This window comes from Manis javanica, chromosome 11 (assembly GCF_040802235.1).
Source record: "Manis javanica isolate MJ-LG chromosome 11, MJ_LKY, whole genome shotgun sequence".
Taxonomy (NCBI): Eukaryota; Metazoa; Chordata; class Mammalia; order Pholidota; family Manidae; genus Manis; species Manis javanica.
Window position 1 is genome coordinate 12,918,925 of NC_133166.1, and position 16,464 is coordinate 12,935,388.

At 42.1% G+C, this 16,464-nt stretch overlaps 1 long non-coding RNA gene across 1 annotated transcript in view; it reads right to left on the reverse strand.

Moving 5' to 3' along the window:
• Nucleotides 1-16,180, reverse strand: part of LOC140844360 (uncharacterized) — an 80,177-nt gene extending 63,997 nt beyond the window's left edge. The window contains exon 1 of the long non-coding RNA XR_012122525.1: nt 16,050-16,180. This is a non-coding gene — a long non-coding RNA (uncharacterized lncRNA). The remainder of the gene's footprint in view (nt 1-16,049) is intronic.
• Between the last annotated feature and the right edge of the window lie 284 nt (nt 16,181-16,464).

The window sequence follows — 16,464 nt, forward strand, 5'->3', positions numbered from 1 at the left end:
AAATTTGTTCAGCCCATCTAGGGCAGCCCAGAAGTGCCAGCAGGGACAGTCCTCAACCAAAGAGGCACAAGAGCCTGGGAAGTAGCCCAGCTTCCCCAACTCCAGCTGGGACATTTATGAGGTATATTCAGTCCAGTTCTCCAGTCCCTTGGGAACTGAGCCGCGGCTGCTGCACTAGAATCCCCTCACTGAAGCGCCTTGAGTGGCTTGCTGCCTGCCTTCTCCCTCACCGGTGCTGCTGGGATCTCCTCCCAGATACACAACCCAGCCCAAGCCCTTGTCTCAGGGTTGACTTTCTTTTTTGATATCGTTAATGTACAATTACTTGAACAACATTATGGTTACTAGACTCCCCCTATTATCAAGTCCCCCCCACATACCCCATTACAGTCACTGTCCATAAGTGTAGTAAGATGCTATAGAATCACTACTTGTCTTCTCTGTGTTGTACAGCCCTCCCCACACCCCCTCTACATTACGTCTGCTAATCATAATGCCCCTTTTTCCCCCTTGTCCCTCCCTTCCCACCAATCCTCCCCAGTCCCTTTCCCTTTGATAACTGTTAGTCCATTCTTGGGTTCTGTGAGTCTGCTACTGCTTTGTTCCTTCAGTTTTTGCTTTGTTGTTAGACTCTACAGATGAGTGAAATCATTTGATACTTGTCTTTCTCTACCTGGCTTATTTCACTGAGCATAATACCCTCTAGCTCCATCCATGTTGTTGCAAATGGTAGGATTTGTTTTCTTCTTATGGTTGAATAATATTCCATTGCGTATATGTACCACATCTTCTTTATCCATTCATCTACTGATGGACACTTAGGTTGCTTCCATTTCTTGGCTATTGAAAATAGTGCTGTGATAAACATAGGCGTGCATATGTCTTTTTGAATTTGGGATCTTCTTTTCTTCAGGTAAATTCCTAGGAGTGGAATTCCTGGGTCAAATGGTATTTCTATTTTTAGTTTTTTGAGGAACCTCCACACTGCTTTCCACAATGGTTGAACTAATTTACATTCCCACCAGCAGTGTAGGAGGGTTCCCCTTTCTCCACAACCTCACCAACATTTGTTGTTCTCTGTCTTTTGGATGTCGGCCATCCTAACTGGTGTGAGGTGATATCTCATTGTGGTTTTAATTCGTATTTCCCTGATGATTAGTGATGTGGAGCATCTTTTCATGTGTCTGTTGGCCATCTGAATTTCTTCTCTGGAGAAGTGTCTGTACAGATCCTGTGCCCATTTTTTTATTGGATTATTTGCTTTTTGTTTGTTGAGGTGTGTGAGCTCTTTATATATTTTGGATGTCAACCCTTTATCGGCTCTGTCTTTTATAAATATATTCTCCCATAGCATAGGATGCCTTTTGTTCTATTGGTGGTGTCCTTTGCTGTACAGAAGTTTTTCAGCTTGATGTAGTCCCACTTCTTCATTTTTGCTTTAGTTTCCCTTGCCCGGGGAGATATATTCATGAAGAGGATGCTCATGTTTATGTCCAAGAGATTTTTGCCTGTATTTTTTCTAAGAGTTTTATGGTTTCATGACTTACATTCAGGTCTTTGATCCATTTTGAATTTACTTGTGTGTATGGGGTTAGACAATAACCCAGTTTCATTCTCTTACATGTAGCTGTCCAGTTTTGCCAACACCAGCTGTTGAAGAGGCTGTCATTTCCCCATTGTATGTCCATGGCTCTTTTATCGTATATTAATTGACCATATATGCTTGGGTTTATATCTGGGCTCTCTAGTCTGTTTCATTGGTCTGTGGATCTGTTCTTGTGCCAGTACCAAATTGTCTTGATTACTGTGTCTTTGTAGTAGAGTTGGAAGTCAGGGAGCGTAATTTCCTCTGCTTTATTCTTCCTTCTCAGGATTGCTTTGGCTATTCGGGGTCTTTTATGTCAGGGTTGACTTTTGGAGGAGCCCAAAGTTGCATACTCCCTTTGGTGCTCCTGAGTTTCCCTCTCTGTCACTGGCATTTCCCTTCTCTGGCCACAGCAGCTTCTCCCTGACCCAGCTCTCCTAAAGAGCTCGGCACTGCTCTTTCCCACAACAGCTGCTCTCTCCCTGAGAGAAATTCTGTACCTACTTTCAGAAAAATATTTTCTCGGCCTCTGTCTCTGTCTCTGTCTCTCTCTCTGCCTTATATGCCTGGTTGTTGGTGTGTGTTTCATACAGCTCTATGAGAAACGTGCACTTAAGTTAAATAGGGTAATACCAGGGCCCTCCAGAAAAGCCCATTTTGTCCCTGCCCAGCAGGTATACAGTGGCTGGAACTGGGAGCTGGAAAGCCTGACCTGTAGCCCATTTGTACCATCTACTTGTCGGCCTTGGACAAGTCACATACACTTCCAGTGTCTATTTCATTATCTCTTAAAAGAAGGAGTTGGACCAGGAAAGCTGAGAGGCACGTAGGCACCAGAAAGAGAGCCGGAGGGAAAAGTACTCACCAGATGAGTAAGTCGTGCCCCCTACAATTCCTGTTTCCCCACTGTCCTTTCCTTGTGAAACACAGGAGTTGGTCCAGATGGCCTCTCACCTCCTCCAGCTCTATAAGCCACAGAACCTATATCCCTCCCACTGGGAACATTTGGAAATAATTGCCAACCTACAGAAAGAGAAATAAATGAGTGATTGGGCCTACCTGATGTTGTTTTCGAGGTGGAGCAACTTGCCCTAAGACAAGTGGAAACTGAGAAGAAAAAGCACGTGCCTTCTCTGAGATTCCCGCAAACCCAGTGTGTGTCCGTGAGTGACCCCTGCCCAGCAATGCTGGGGTTGGCTCTTGATGCCTCTAGAAACTTCACTGCTAACTTCTTCTCAGCACATAATTCACAAGTACGAAATTGTTAATGAAGAAAATGAAAGAGCACCTCATTGCCCCAGGTGGCTTGATCATAAAGTGTCCTGGACAACACCTCCTTAATACGAGCCTCCCGCATAGCTGAGAGCTAACTACAGAAAATGTAGAGGAGGAAAAGCCATTTTCTCTGCTTTCATACTGTTTTTATGGATATAAAAGAATACATGTTCACTGCAGAGAGTTTTTAAAATACAGAACAAAGGAGACCCTGCCCCCTGGGTCCTCTTCTGGGCTCTGGGATGCTAACCTGCTGGGAAAATGCCTTCATCTCCCCACATCTCAAATTCCTCATCTGTAAAGTGGTGGCGGCACTATGTACCTCACAGAGCTGCTGTGAGGATCAAATGGGACAGTGTGTGTGTGAGTACTTCACACACACGTGGCAACCGTCTCCCTGCATCCTTGTACGGCAGAAGGGCAGTATGCTTCGTGGTTAGGCACAAAGTCACTGCAATGTGAAAGCTCAGGGTCAGCTTCCAGCTGCCACTTCCTGACTGTAACACCTTGAGCAAGTTCTTTACCTCTGAAGCCTGTTTTCCCACCTGCAAAATGAGGATGGTAATAACAATAACTGCCTCATAGAAGGTTTGGGCTGATTAAATGTGATTATTCACATAAGGCTATCAGATCAGTGTCTGGCCAAGATAAGCCCCCCAAAAAAGGTAAGCATTATATTTAGCATTTAGCATATGCTCCATGAGGGTAAGAATGTCACTGTATTTCCAGACCCTCACACAGTGCCTGCCATATAATGAATATATCACTTTACTATAACTGACCTCTCCCCCTTTCACCCATGTATTCTCTTCTCCAGACAAAACCTCCCGATCTCCTCAATTGCATCTCAGCTGACATGGACTCTGGGTTGTATTTGCAAACTATTGATTTCTGTTCATTTGTGCTTCTCTTCAACCATGGTGTCCAGCCCTGAAGAAGGGCTGTGGGTTAAATCAAAGTTCCAAAATTATGGTTGTAATAATGGGACCATTGCTGACACCATGCATGTGAATGCAGGTTGAGTTGGACTAGATGTGTGTCCTACGCAAAATGGCATATATACCCTTGCTGAGAGGCAGTAACAACTGAGGCCATTACTGCTGGATTTTGAGTGCCCAGCTCTGTCTACAACCTGGAGGCAGCGAGAGCGGGCCACAGCCCAGGGACATATCAGGCAGAGCAGCCTGTGCTTACAAAGGCGGGAGGAAAATGAAAACTGCTGCTGAAACTACTTGGCATCACCCAGAAAAATGAGTGAGCAAAGGAATTACTGGCTGAATTCAACAGATGCAAAGCACTTGGATTCCGCAGAGGTCATTATATTTCCCTAGGAATGCTCTAATCCATTTACCCAAGCTATGTGCTCCCATCCCAACTGTGAAACATCTACACTGAAAAGCTTCTGCTGCAGAGAAAAGCAGACAGAGAAATGGCTGATGGAAGAGAGGCTTCTCCGGGGAAAGGAGCCCATGGGCCAACCACCAGAATTCCTTCCTTGCATATCACTGCAAGAGAAATAGTGACAGCAAAACCTGAGATAAAACAAGGTGGCGACTTATCTAAATAATTGCATGGGCATCTTTCGGCAGGACATATATACCTTCCTGACGCTGGGAGCTACATAAGGCATTTTAAGTGGTTTGGAATCTCTGAAGGTCTAACAGAGCCTGTTACCGAGGGGCCTCTGTAACCATAACAGTGGTTCTTATTACATGCCAGGTGTTCTGCATTTTCATCTGTAAGTCTCATAATAACTCTGTCATAAAGTTGTTATTATTCCACCATGTTAGAGATGTGGAAACTGAGGCTTGCAGAAATTAAGTTAGCTTAAAATTAACGTGCCCAAGGTTCTACAGCTTGAAAGCAGTCTAGCCAGAATACAAATTTGGATCTGCCTGGCTTTGAATGAAGCCTGTGGACTCTTTCCAGCTATCTCTCAGTGTCTTGTAGAGCCCAGATTGTGTTCTTTCCCACATTGCATTCCAGAGTAAAAGGCAGGTTGAAGTAGGAGAGGCAGTCCAGCTTTAGGTAAAGAGTCTGACCAGCATTGTCTAAGGATCCTTCCTATCCTGAGATTCAAAGACTGCAAGATAGCATTTCCACATATGTGCTTTCAATAAAAGTTCTCTACAAATACAAGTTGCTATAAACCTTGGAACATTCTATGATTCTCAGCTTGTAGTGGCCTCTGATCACTTGTTCCTATTCTGTGACACCTCACCAGTCTGTGCCCCATCTCCAATGAAAAGAAGAGCCAATATGTGCCATCATCATAAATTTTCTGGAAGAGATACATGAATGTTCTCAGTTTCATTAGGAGGAGGTAAGGATGAAGCTCCCAAACCTGGAGAGAAGGAACGGTAGATGATTCCTGCCTGGATCTGGCTGGAGTAACATTTCCCTTAGAAAAGTTAATATATGTATTCCTCACAAAAAGTCTATAAGGAAGATGCCATTATTTATTTATTTTTTTTTTTGAGAGGGCATCTCTCATATTTATTGATCAAATGGTTGTTAACAACAATAAAATTCAGTATAGGGGGGTCAACGCTCAATGTACAATCATTAATCCATCTCAAGCCTAATTCTCGTCAGTCTCCAATCTTCTGAAGCATAACGAACAAGTTCTTACATGGTGAACGAATTCTTACATAGTGAATAAATTCTTACATGGTGAACAGTACAAGGGCATTCATCACAGAAACTTTCGGTTTTGATCACGCATTATGAACTATAAACAATCAGGTCAGATATGAATATTCGTTTGATTTTTGTACTTGATTTATATGTTGATCCCACATTTCTCCTATTATTATTATTATTTTTATTTTTAATAAAATGCTGAAGTGGTAGGTAGATGCAAGATAAAGGTAGAAAACATAGTTTAGTGCTGTAAGAAGGCAAATGTAGATGATCAGATGATCAGGTGTGTGCCTATGGACTAAGTATTAATCCAGGCTAGACAAGGGCAGCAAGACATCCACGGATGCAGAAGATTTCTCTCAAAGCAGGGGGGGTGAGGTTCTGAGCCTCACCTCTGTTGATCCCCAAATTCTCACCTGATGGCCCCCCTGCGACTGTGCCTGTCTTAGGTTGTTCCTGCCTTGAGGAATCTTACCCGTCTCTGGCTAACCAGTCATCTTCCGGGGCCATACAGGGAAATGTAAAGTTGGTAAGTGAGAGAGAAGCCATATTGTTTGCAAAGTTAGCTTTTTACTTCTTTGCAGATTTATGCCCTGTGGCTTCTATGCCCAGCACTTGTCTCGAGGTATCTTTACCACCTGGAGGAATTATGATACTCGGTAAATTCGATATGAGGCACGAATTCTATTTAAGGGTTGTAATTAGGAAGGAAGAAGAAAAGCTATAGATGTAGCATATGAAGGAAACTTGGGAGGATTGATTATTTCTTTGACATATCTTCTTGTATAGTACCTTAAGTATGTATAGGTCTTAAACTACTAACTAATTTGCACACACATATTAACATAATAGGAATACGGTGACATAAACAAAGCAAATCTATAATTACCATCCATCTCCAGTGAAGCCAAGAAAACCATTTAGGCACCCTAGGCATTTGTGAAAATTTATCTATGATATGATGGATATTGTCCAACTGTACTTGAACCATCAGACAAATTAAAGCAGCCCATTTCTGGGATCTGTTCACATCCCATATGTTCTTTTAACCATAGATAGTCTATAGTCATGAGATTTTGGAGTGCTACAACTTGCACCCCTCCCAACTCCTGGTTGAGTTCCAACAGTACAGATCCGGTCAAATTCGTTGTCTCACTGTATGCACATGCCAGCCTAGACATCTCCCTCCTCATTCTTATGGCAAGTCCAGGAGACGGTGGGCTGGATGCAGCCACAACCGCAGCATCGTCCGGATCCCTGTGGAGGCTTTTTGATGATCATCCCCCGGCACAAGTCCTCCAGAGAGTGCTGATGCCGGAAGCTCCTCCTCATATCGTATCTTAGTTCATTTTCTGGGTATCCAAGCTAGGCCTTGATCTTCTGCGTAGAAACAAACAGACCCTTTGCCCACACTTTGACATGCCACTATACCACGGTGCAGAACTCATTGGAGGTCAGCACACAGTAACTGCTTTTTTTTTTTTTTTTAATTAAGAGAAAGGAATATTATCAGAAAAGAGTACCTCCATAGCTGATCATCTGACACCCTTTAAGTGATCAACATTAAGGATATTTAAAGCATGCGTTGATCTTTGATTTACCAATAGTTATATCCTGTTAAGGAGTAATCCCCCTTTTCTATCTTTCTTTCTTTTTTTTTTTTTTAAATTTTTAATCTACACTTACATGAAGAATACTATGTTTACTATGCTCTCCCCTATATCAGGTCCCCCCTAACAACCACATTACGGTTACTGTCCATCAGCTTAGCAAAATGTTGTAGAGTCACTACTTGTCCTCTCTGTGTTGTGCAGCCCACCCTCCCCTTGCTCCCTCCCCCCCATGCATGCTAATCTTAATACCCCCCTTCTTCTTCCCCCCCCTTATCCCTCCCTGCCCACCCATCCTCCCCAGTTCCTTTCCCTTTGGTACCTGTTAGTCCATTTTTGGGTTCTGTAATTCTGCTGCTGTTTTGTTCCTTCAGTTTTTCCTTTGTTCCTATACTCCTCAGATGAGTGACATCATTTGGTATTTCTCTTTCTCCGCTTGGCTTATTTCACTGAGTATAATACTCTCCAGCTCCATCCATGTTGCTGCAAATGGTTGGATTTTTCCACTTCTTATGGCTGAGTAGTATTCCATTGTGTATACGTACCACATCTTCTTTATCCATTCATCTACCGATGGACATTTAGGTTGCTTCCAATTCTTGGCTATTGTAAATAGTGCTGCGATAAACATAGGAGTGCATCTGTCTTTCTCAAACTTGATTGCTGCGTTCTTAGGGTAAATTCCTAGGAGTGGAATTCCTGGGTCAAATGGTAGGTCTGTTTTGAGCATTTTGATGCACCTCCATACTGCTTTCCACAATGGTTGAACTAATTTACATTCCCACCAGCAGTGTAGGAGGGTTCCCCTTTCTCCACAGCCTCGCCAACATTTGTTGTTGTTTGTCTTTTGGATGGTAGCTATCCTTACTGGTGTGAGGTGATACCTCATTGTAGTTTTAATTTGCATTTCTCTGATAATTAGCGATGTGGAGCATCTTTTCATGTGTCTCTTGGCCATCTGTATTTCTTTTTTGGAGAACTGTCTGTTCAGTTCCTCTGCCCATTTTTTAATTGGGTTATTTGTTTTTTGTTTGTTGAGGCGTGTGAGCTCTTTATATATTCTGGACGTCAAGCCTTTATCGGATCTGTCATTTTCAAATATATTCTCCCATACTGTAGGGTTCCTTTTTGTTCTATTGATGGTGTCTTTCGCTGTACAGAAGCTTTTCAGCTTAATGTAGTCCCACTTGCTCATTTTTGCTGTTGTTTTCCTTGCCCAGGGAGATATGTTCAAGAAGAGATCACTCATGTTTATGTCTAAGAGGTTTTTGCCTATGTTTTTTTCCAAGAGTTTAATGGTTTCATGACTTACATTCAGGTCTTTGATCCATTTTGAGTTTACCTTTGTATATGGGGTTAGACAATGGTCCAGTTTCATTCTCCTACATGTAGCTGTCCAGTTTTGCCAGCACCATCTGTTGAAGAGACTGTCATTTTGCCATTGTATGTCCATGGCTCCTTTATCAAATATTAATTGACCATATATGTTTGGGTTAATTTCTGGGGTCTCTAATCTGTTCCACTGGTCTGTGGCTCTGTTCTTGTGCCAGTACCAAATTGTCTTGATTACTATGGCTTTGTAGTAGAGCTTGAAGTTGGGGAGTGAGATCCCCCCTACTTTATTCTTCTTTTTCAGGATTGCTTTGGCTATTCGGGGTCTTTGGTGTTTCCGTATGAATTTTTGAATTATTTGTTCCAATTCATTGAAGAATGTTGCTGGTAATTTGAGAGGGATTGCATCAAATCTGTATATTGCTTTGGGCAGGATGGCCATTTTGACGATATTAATTCTTCCTAGCCATGAGCATGGGATGAGTTTCCATTTATTAGTGTCCCCTTTAATTTCTCTTAAGAGTGACTTGTGGTTTTCAGAGTATAAGTCTTTCACTTCTTTGGTTAGGTTTATTCCTAGGTATTTTATTCTTTTTGATGCAATGGTGAATGGAATTGTTTTCCTGCTTTCTCTTTCTATTGATTCGTTGTTAGTGTATAGGAAAGCTACAGATTTCTGTGTGTTAATTTTGTATCCTGCAACTTTGCTGTATTCCGATATCAGTTCTAGTAGTTTTGGAGTGGAGTCTTTAGGGTTTTTTATGTACAGTATCATATCATCTGCAAATAGTGACAGTTTAACTTCTTCTTTACCAATCTGGATTCCTTGTATTTCTTTGTTTTGTCTGATTGCCGTGGCTAGGACCTCCAGTACTATGTTAAATAACAGTGGGGAGAGTGGGCATCCCTGTCTGGTTCCCGATCTCAGTGGAAATGCTTTCAGCTTCTTGCTGTTCAGTATAATGCTGGCTGTGGGTTTATCATATATGGCCTTTATTATGTTGAGGTACTTGCCCTCTATTCCCATTTTGCTGAGAGTTTTTATCATGAATGGATGTTGAATTTTGTCAAATGCTTTTTCAGCATCTATGGAGATGATCATGTGGTTTTTGTCTTTCTTTTTGTTGATGTGGTGGATGATGTTGATGGATTTTCGAATGTTGTACCATCCTTGCATCCCTGGGATGAACCCCACTTGGTCATGGTGTATGATCCTTTTGATATACTGTTGAATTCTGTTTGCTAATATTTTATTGAGTATTTTTGCATCTACATTCATCAGGGATATTGGTCTGTAATTTTCTTTTTTGGTGGGGTCTTTTCCTGGTTTTGGTATTAGGGTGATGTTGGCTTCATAGAATGAGTTTGGGAGTATTCCCTCTTCTTCTATTTTGTGGAACACTTTAAGGAGAATGGGTATTATGTCTTCTCTGTGTGTCTGATAAAATTCTGAGGTAAATCCGTCCGGCCCCGGGGTTTTGTTCTTGGGTAGTTTTTTGATTACTGTTTCAATTTCTTTGCTTGTAATTGGTTTGTTTTTGTTTAACTTTTGTGTTTCTTCCTTGGTCAGTCTTGGGAGGTTGTATTTTTCTAGGAAGTTGTCCATTTCTTCTAGGTTTTCCAGCTTGTTGGCATATAGGTTTTCATAGTAGTCTTTAATAATTCTTCTTTGTATTTCTGTGGAGTCTGTCGTGATTTTTCCATTCTCATTTCTGATTATGTTGATTTGTGTTGACTCTCTTTTTCTCTTAATAAGTTGGGCTAGAGGCTTATCTATTTTGTTTATTTTCTCAAAGAACCAGCTCTTGGTTTCGTTGATTTTTGCTATTGTTTTATTCTTCTCAATTTTGTTTATTTCTTCTCTGATCTTTATTATGTCCCTCCTTCTGCTGACTTTAGGCCTCATTTGTTCTTCTTTTCCCAGTTTTAATAATTGTGATGTTAGACTATTCATTTGGGATTGTTCTTCCTTCTTCAAGTGTGCCTGGATCGCTATATACTTTCCTCTTAAGACTGCTTTCGCTGCATCCCACAGAAGTTGGGGCTTAGTGTTGTTGTTGTCATTTGTTTCTATATATTCCTTGATCTCTATTTTGATTTGTTCATTGATTATTTAGTAGCATGTTGTTAAGCCTCCATGTGTTTGTGAGCCTTTTTGTTTTCTTTGTAGAATTTATTTCTACTTTCATACCTTTGTGGTCTGAAAAATTGGTTGGTAGAATTTCAATATTTTGGAATTTACTGAGGCTCTTTTTGTGAGCTAGTATGTGGTCTATTCTGGAGAATGTTCCATGTGCACTTGAGAAGAATGTATATCCTGTTGCTTTTGGATGTAGAGTTCTATAGATGTCTATTAGGTCCATCTGTTCTAGTGTGTTGTTCAGTGCCTGTGTGTCTTTACTTATTTTCTGCCCGGTGGATCTATCCTTTGGGGTGAGTGGTGTGTTGAAGTCTCCTACAATGAATGCATTGCAGTCTATTTCCCTCTTTAGTTCTGTTAGTATTTGCTTCACATATGCTGGTGCTCCTGTATTGGGTGCATATATATTTAGAATGGTTATATCCTCTTGTTGGACTGAGCCCTTTATCATTATGTAGTGGCCTTCTTTATCTCTTGTTACTTTCTTTGTTTTGAAGTCTATTTTGTCTGATATTAGTACTGCAACCCCTGCTTTCTTCTCACTGTTGTTTGCCTGAAATATGTTTTTCCATCCCTTGACTTTTAGTCTATGCTTATCTTTGGGTTTAAGGTGAGTTTCTTGTAAGCAGCATATAGATGGGTCTTGCTTTTTTATCCATTCTATTACTCTATGTCTTTTGATTGGTGCATTAAGTCCATTTACATTTAGGGTGACTAGTGAGAGATATGTACTTATTGCCATTTCAGGCTTTAGATTCGTGGTTACCAAAGGTTCAAGGTTAGCTTCTTTAGTATCTTACTGCCTAACTTAGCTCGCTTATTGAGCTGTTATATACACTGTCTGGAGATTCTTTTCTTCTCTCCTTTCTTATTCCTCCTCCTCTATTCTTCATATGTTGTGTGTTTTGTTCTGTGCTCTTTTTAGGGGTGCTCCCATCTAGAGCAGTCCCTGTAGGATGCCCTGTAGAGGTGGTTTGTGGGAAGCAAATTCCCTCAGCTTTTGCTTGTCTGAGAATTGTTTGATCCCACCATCATATTTAAATGATAGTCGTGCTGGATACAGTATCCTTGGTTCAAGGCCCTTCTGTTTCATTGCATTAAGTATATCATGCCATTCTCTTCTGGCCTGTAGGGTTTCTGTTGAGAAGTCTGATGTTAGCCTGATTGGTTTTCCTTTATAGGTGACCTTTTTCTCTCTAGCTGCCTTTAAAACTCTTTCCTTGTCCTTGATCCTTGCCATTTTAATTACTATGTGTCTTGGTGTTGTCCTCCTTGGATCCTTTCTGTTGGGGGTTCTGTGTAATTCCATGGTCTGTTCGATTATTTCCTCCCCCAGTTTGGGGAAGTTTTCAGCAATTATTTCTTCAAAGACACTTTCTATCCCTTTTCCTCTTTCTTCCTCTTCTGGTATCCCTATAATACGAATGTTATTCCTTTTGTATTGCTCACATATTTCTCTTAGTGTTGTTTCATTCCTGGAGATCCTTTTATCTCTCTCTATGTCAGCTTCTATACGTTCCTGTTCTCTGGCTTCTATTCCTTCAATGGCCTCTTGCATCTTATCCATTCTGCTTATAAATCCTTCCAGGGATTGTTTCACTTCTGTGATCTCTTTCCTGACATCTGTGATCTCCTTCCGGACTACATCCCACTGCTCTTGCATTTTTCTCTGCATCTCATCCCACTGCTCTTGCATTTTTCTCTGCATCTCATCCCATTGCTCTTGCATTTTTCTCTGCATCTCTGTCAGCATGTTCATGATTTTTATTTTGAATTCTTTTTCAGGAGGACTAGTTAGGTCTGTCTCCTTCTCAGGTGTTGTCTCTGTGATCTTTGTCTGCCTGTAGTTTTGCCTTTTCATGGTGATAGAGATAGTTTGCAGAGCTGGTACAAGTGACTGCTGGAAGAGCTTCCCTTCTTGTTGGTTTGTAGCCTTTTCCTGGGAGAATAGCGACCTCTAGTTGCTTGTGCTGGGCAGCTGTGCGCAGACAGGGCTTCTGTTTCCTGCCCAGTTGCTTTGGGGTTTATCTCCGCTGTTGCTGTGGGCTTGGCCTGGCTGGGGCTGTTCCTCCAAAATGGTGGAGTCCCGTTGGAGGGGGAGCGGCCAGGAGGCTATTTATCTCCGTAAGGGGCCTCTGTGCTCCCTGCTGCCCAGGGGGTTAGAATGCCCAGAGATCCCCAGATTCCCTGCCTCTGGTCTAAGTGACCTGTCCTGCCCCTTTAAGACTTCCAAAAAGCACTCTCCAAACCAAAACAACAACAGCAACAATGAGAGAGGGAACAGGAAGAAAGAAAAAAAAAAAAAAAAAAGGAAAAAACAAGCGATTTTTTTTTTTTTGTCCTCAGGTGCCGGTCCCAGGCACCCGCTCACTGGTCCTGCTGCCCTGTCTCCCTAGCACCAGGGTCCCTGTCCTTTCAAGGCTTCCAAAAAGCACCCACCCACCGGTCCCGCAGGGAAGGAATGCTCGATATTCTTTGTCCTCAGGCACTGGTCCCAGGCACCCGCTCACCAGTCCCGCCGCCCTGCCTCCCTAGCACCGGGGTCCCTGTCCCTTCAAGGCTTCCAAAAAGCACTCGCCAAAAAGAGAGAAAAAAAGGGGAAAAACGCGCGATTTCTTCCGTCCTCAGATGCCGGTCTCAGGCACCCACCCACCGGTCCCACAGGGAAAAACGCGGGATATTCTTTGTCCTCAGGTGCCGGTCCCAGGCACCCGCTCACCAGTCCCGCCGCCCTGCCTCCCTGGCACCGGGGTCCCTGTCCCTTTTAGGCTTCCAAAAAGCACTCGCAGAAAAGAGAAAAAAAAAAGGGGGAAAAACGCGCGATTTCCTCTGTCCTCAAGTGCTGGTCTCAGGCACCCGCCCGCCGGTCCTGCAGGGAGAAACACGGGATATTCTTTGTCCTCCGGCGCCGTTCCCAGGCACCTGCTCACCGGTCCCGCCACCCTGCCTCCCCAGCAACGGGGGCCCGTCCCTCTAAGGCCTCCAAAAAGCGCTCACCAAAAAAAAAAAAAAAAAAAACCGCTCCGGTTTCTCTCCACCCGCCGGGAGCCAGGGGGAGGGGCGCTCGGGTCCCGCCGGGCCGGGGCTTGTATCTTACCCCCTTCGCAAGGCGCTGGGTTCTTGCAGGTGTGGATGTGGTCTGGATGTTGTCCTGTGTCCTGTGGTCTCTATTTTAGGAAGATTTTTCTTTGTTATATTTTCATAGCTCTATGTGTTTTTGGGAGGAGATTTTCACTGTTCTACTCACGCCGCCATCCTGGCTCTGCCTCTTAATTTTTGTTATTATCACTATGTTACTGTTATCCTCTGTTGCTGTTGTGGAATCTGGTTACAATGCTCCAGGTTTCTTGCACAGGGACCACCTGTCCAGTGCTGGTATGGGTATGAAGAAAGTAGACTCTCAGGAACATTATTTTGCGGCCTTTCTTACATCCCCGTTCTTCTCACAGTCACACAAAACCCCAAATCTCTGTGGACTCGGAATGAGAGGTTGAGCGCAACCCTCATCATCGCAGCTGTACTACAGAGCAGTTTCAGATGCATCTGCCTGGCGGGCGAGAAGCTGGCGGGAATGTGCAATACACAGGTTCTATCCCTGAGGTCCCAAGAAGGGTGACTTGTTCGGTAGTGGCAGCCCTGCAGCTCTTAGCTGCCGCCGGAATCCCCGGAAGATGCCATTATTATCCCCTCTTTCAAACCTTCATTTACAAATGAGGAAAACGGAGGTACAAAGAGGTGAAATAACTTGTCTGAGCTGCTAGGGGGCAGAGCTAAGACTCAAGCCCCGGGAGTCTGACTCCAAATGCAGATCTTAACTGTTGCCAAATATTGCCTCTTCAAGCATGTCTTAAATTGTCTTAAAATGCCTTGATTACTAATGTAACACCTCATTCTCTAGCAGAGAACTTTACAATGTGCCTGTGGCTTGATCTTGTACTTTTGGCCTCCAGAAGTTTTGGCATCAAAACTCCGTCATACAGTCTGAGTCTGGACTGGGAGCCAGTTGAAAAAAAATGCAAAATTACTACAGTGGGAGGTAAGATTAAGCATACAAGGGGAGAAAGAAGTAAACAACATCTACAACAACAAAAAATCAAAGCAAAACACCCTCATTTAAAGTTACCTTATAAATCAAAATGCCAAATCTACTGCTAAGACAGATATCCAAATCAAACAATTTTTAAAAATTTAAGATTTTACAGAAACCTAAGATTTTAAATAAATGTTTAGGATGTTCTGAGATGGGTAAAATAACTTTAATTTTTAAAAAAATATGGAATGGCCAACAGGCACATAAAAAGATGCTTCACATCACTAATTATCAGAGAAATGCAAATTAAAACCACAATGAGATATCACCTCACAACAGTTAGAATGGCCAACATCCAAAAGACTAGCAAAAACAAATGCTGGCGAGGATGTGGAGAAAGGGGAACCTTCCTACACTGCTGGTGGGAATGTAAATTAGTTCAACTAAATTAGTTCAACCATTGTGGAAAGCAATATGGAGGTTCCTCAAAAAACTAAAAATAGAAATACCATTTGACCCAGGAATTCCACTCCTAGGAATTTACCTGAAGAAAAGAAGATCCCAAATTCAAAAAGACATATGCACGCCTATGTTTATCACAGCACTATTTTCAATAGCCAAGAAATGGAAGCAACCTAAGTGTCCATCAGTAGATGAATGGATAAAGAAGATGTGGTGCATATACACAATGGAGTATTATTCAGCCACAAGAAGAAAACAAATCCTACCACTTGCAACAAAATGGATGGAGCTAGAGGGTATTATGCTCCGTGCAATAAGCCAGGTGGAGAAAGACAAGTACTAACTGATTTCACTCATTTTTGCAGTATAACAACAAAGCAAAACTGAAGGAACAAAACAGTAGCAGACTCACAGACTCCAAGGGACTAGCAGTTACCAAAGGGGAAGCGGTAAGGAGGGTGGCTCGGTGGGGAGGGAGAAGGGGTTTAAGGAGCATTATAATTAGCAATCATAATATAGGTAGGTTATGGGGAAGGACAGCGTGGAGAAGACAAGTAATGACTCTATAGCATCTTATTACACTGATGGACAGTGACTGCAATATGGTGGTGGGGGATTTGATAATATGCGTGAATGTTGAAACCACAATGTTGTTTAAATGAAACCTTCATAAGACTGTATGTCATGATACCTTAATTTGAAACAATTAGGCATATTGGGAATTTAAAAGTATTTTAAGAAGAAAAATGCAGTATATTAACAAGTTTATACAGTTTGTAAACTTAACAAGAATAATAGGTTAGGTTTAATGCATATGAAATGTTTTATCAGAGTAATAAAATTAGGATTCTGTTTTATATATTTTTAGAAAGTATATGAAATGACATCAAAACAGGTTGTCACTGCCATAGATAGTGATTCCTCTGACAGATCTGGCCAAAGTAAATTGAAAACCTTCTGGAAAGGACTCACCATTCTGGGTGCCATTAAGAACATTTGTGATTCATAGGAAGAGGTCAAAATAACAACATTAACAGGAGTTTGGGAGAAGTTGATTTTAATCCTCATGGATGACTTCTAAGGGTTCAAGACATCAGTGGAGGAAGTAACTGCAGATGTGGTGGAAACAGTAAGAGAACTAGAATTAGAAGTGGAGCCTGAAGATGGGACTGAATGGCTTTAGTCTTGTGATAAAACTTGAACAGATGAGGAGTTACTTCTTACAGTTGAGCAAAGAAAGTGGTTTCTTAAGATGAAATCTACTCCAGGTGAAGATACTCTGAAAACTGTTGAAACAACAAAGGATTTGGCATATTACATAAACTTAGTTGGTAAAGCAGTGTTGGGGTTTGAGAGTACTGACTTCAGTTTTGACAGAATTTCTACT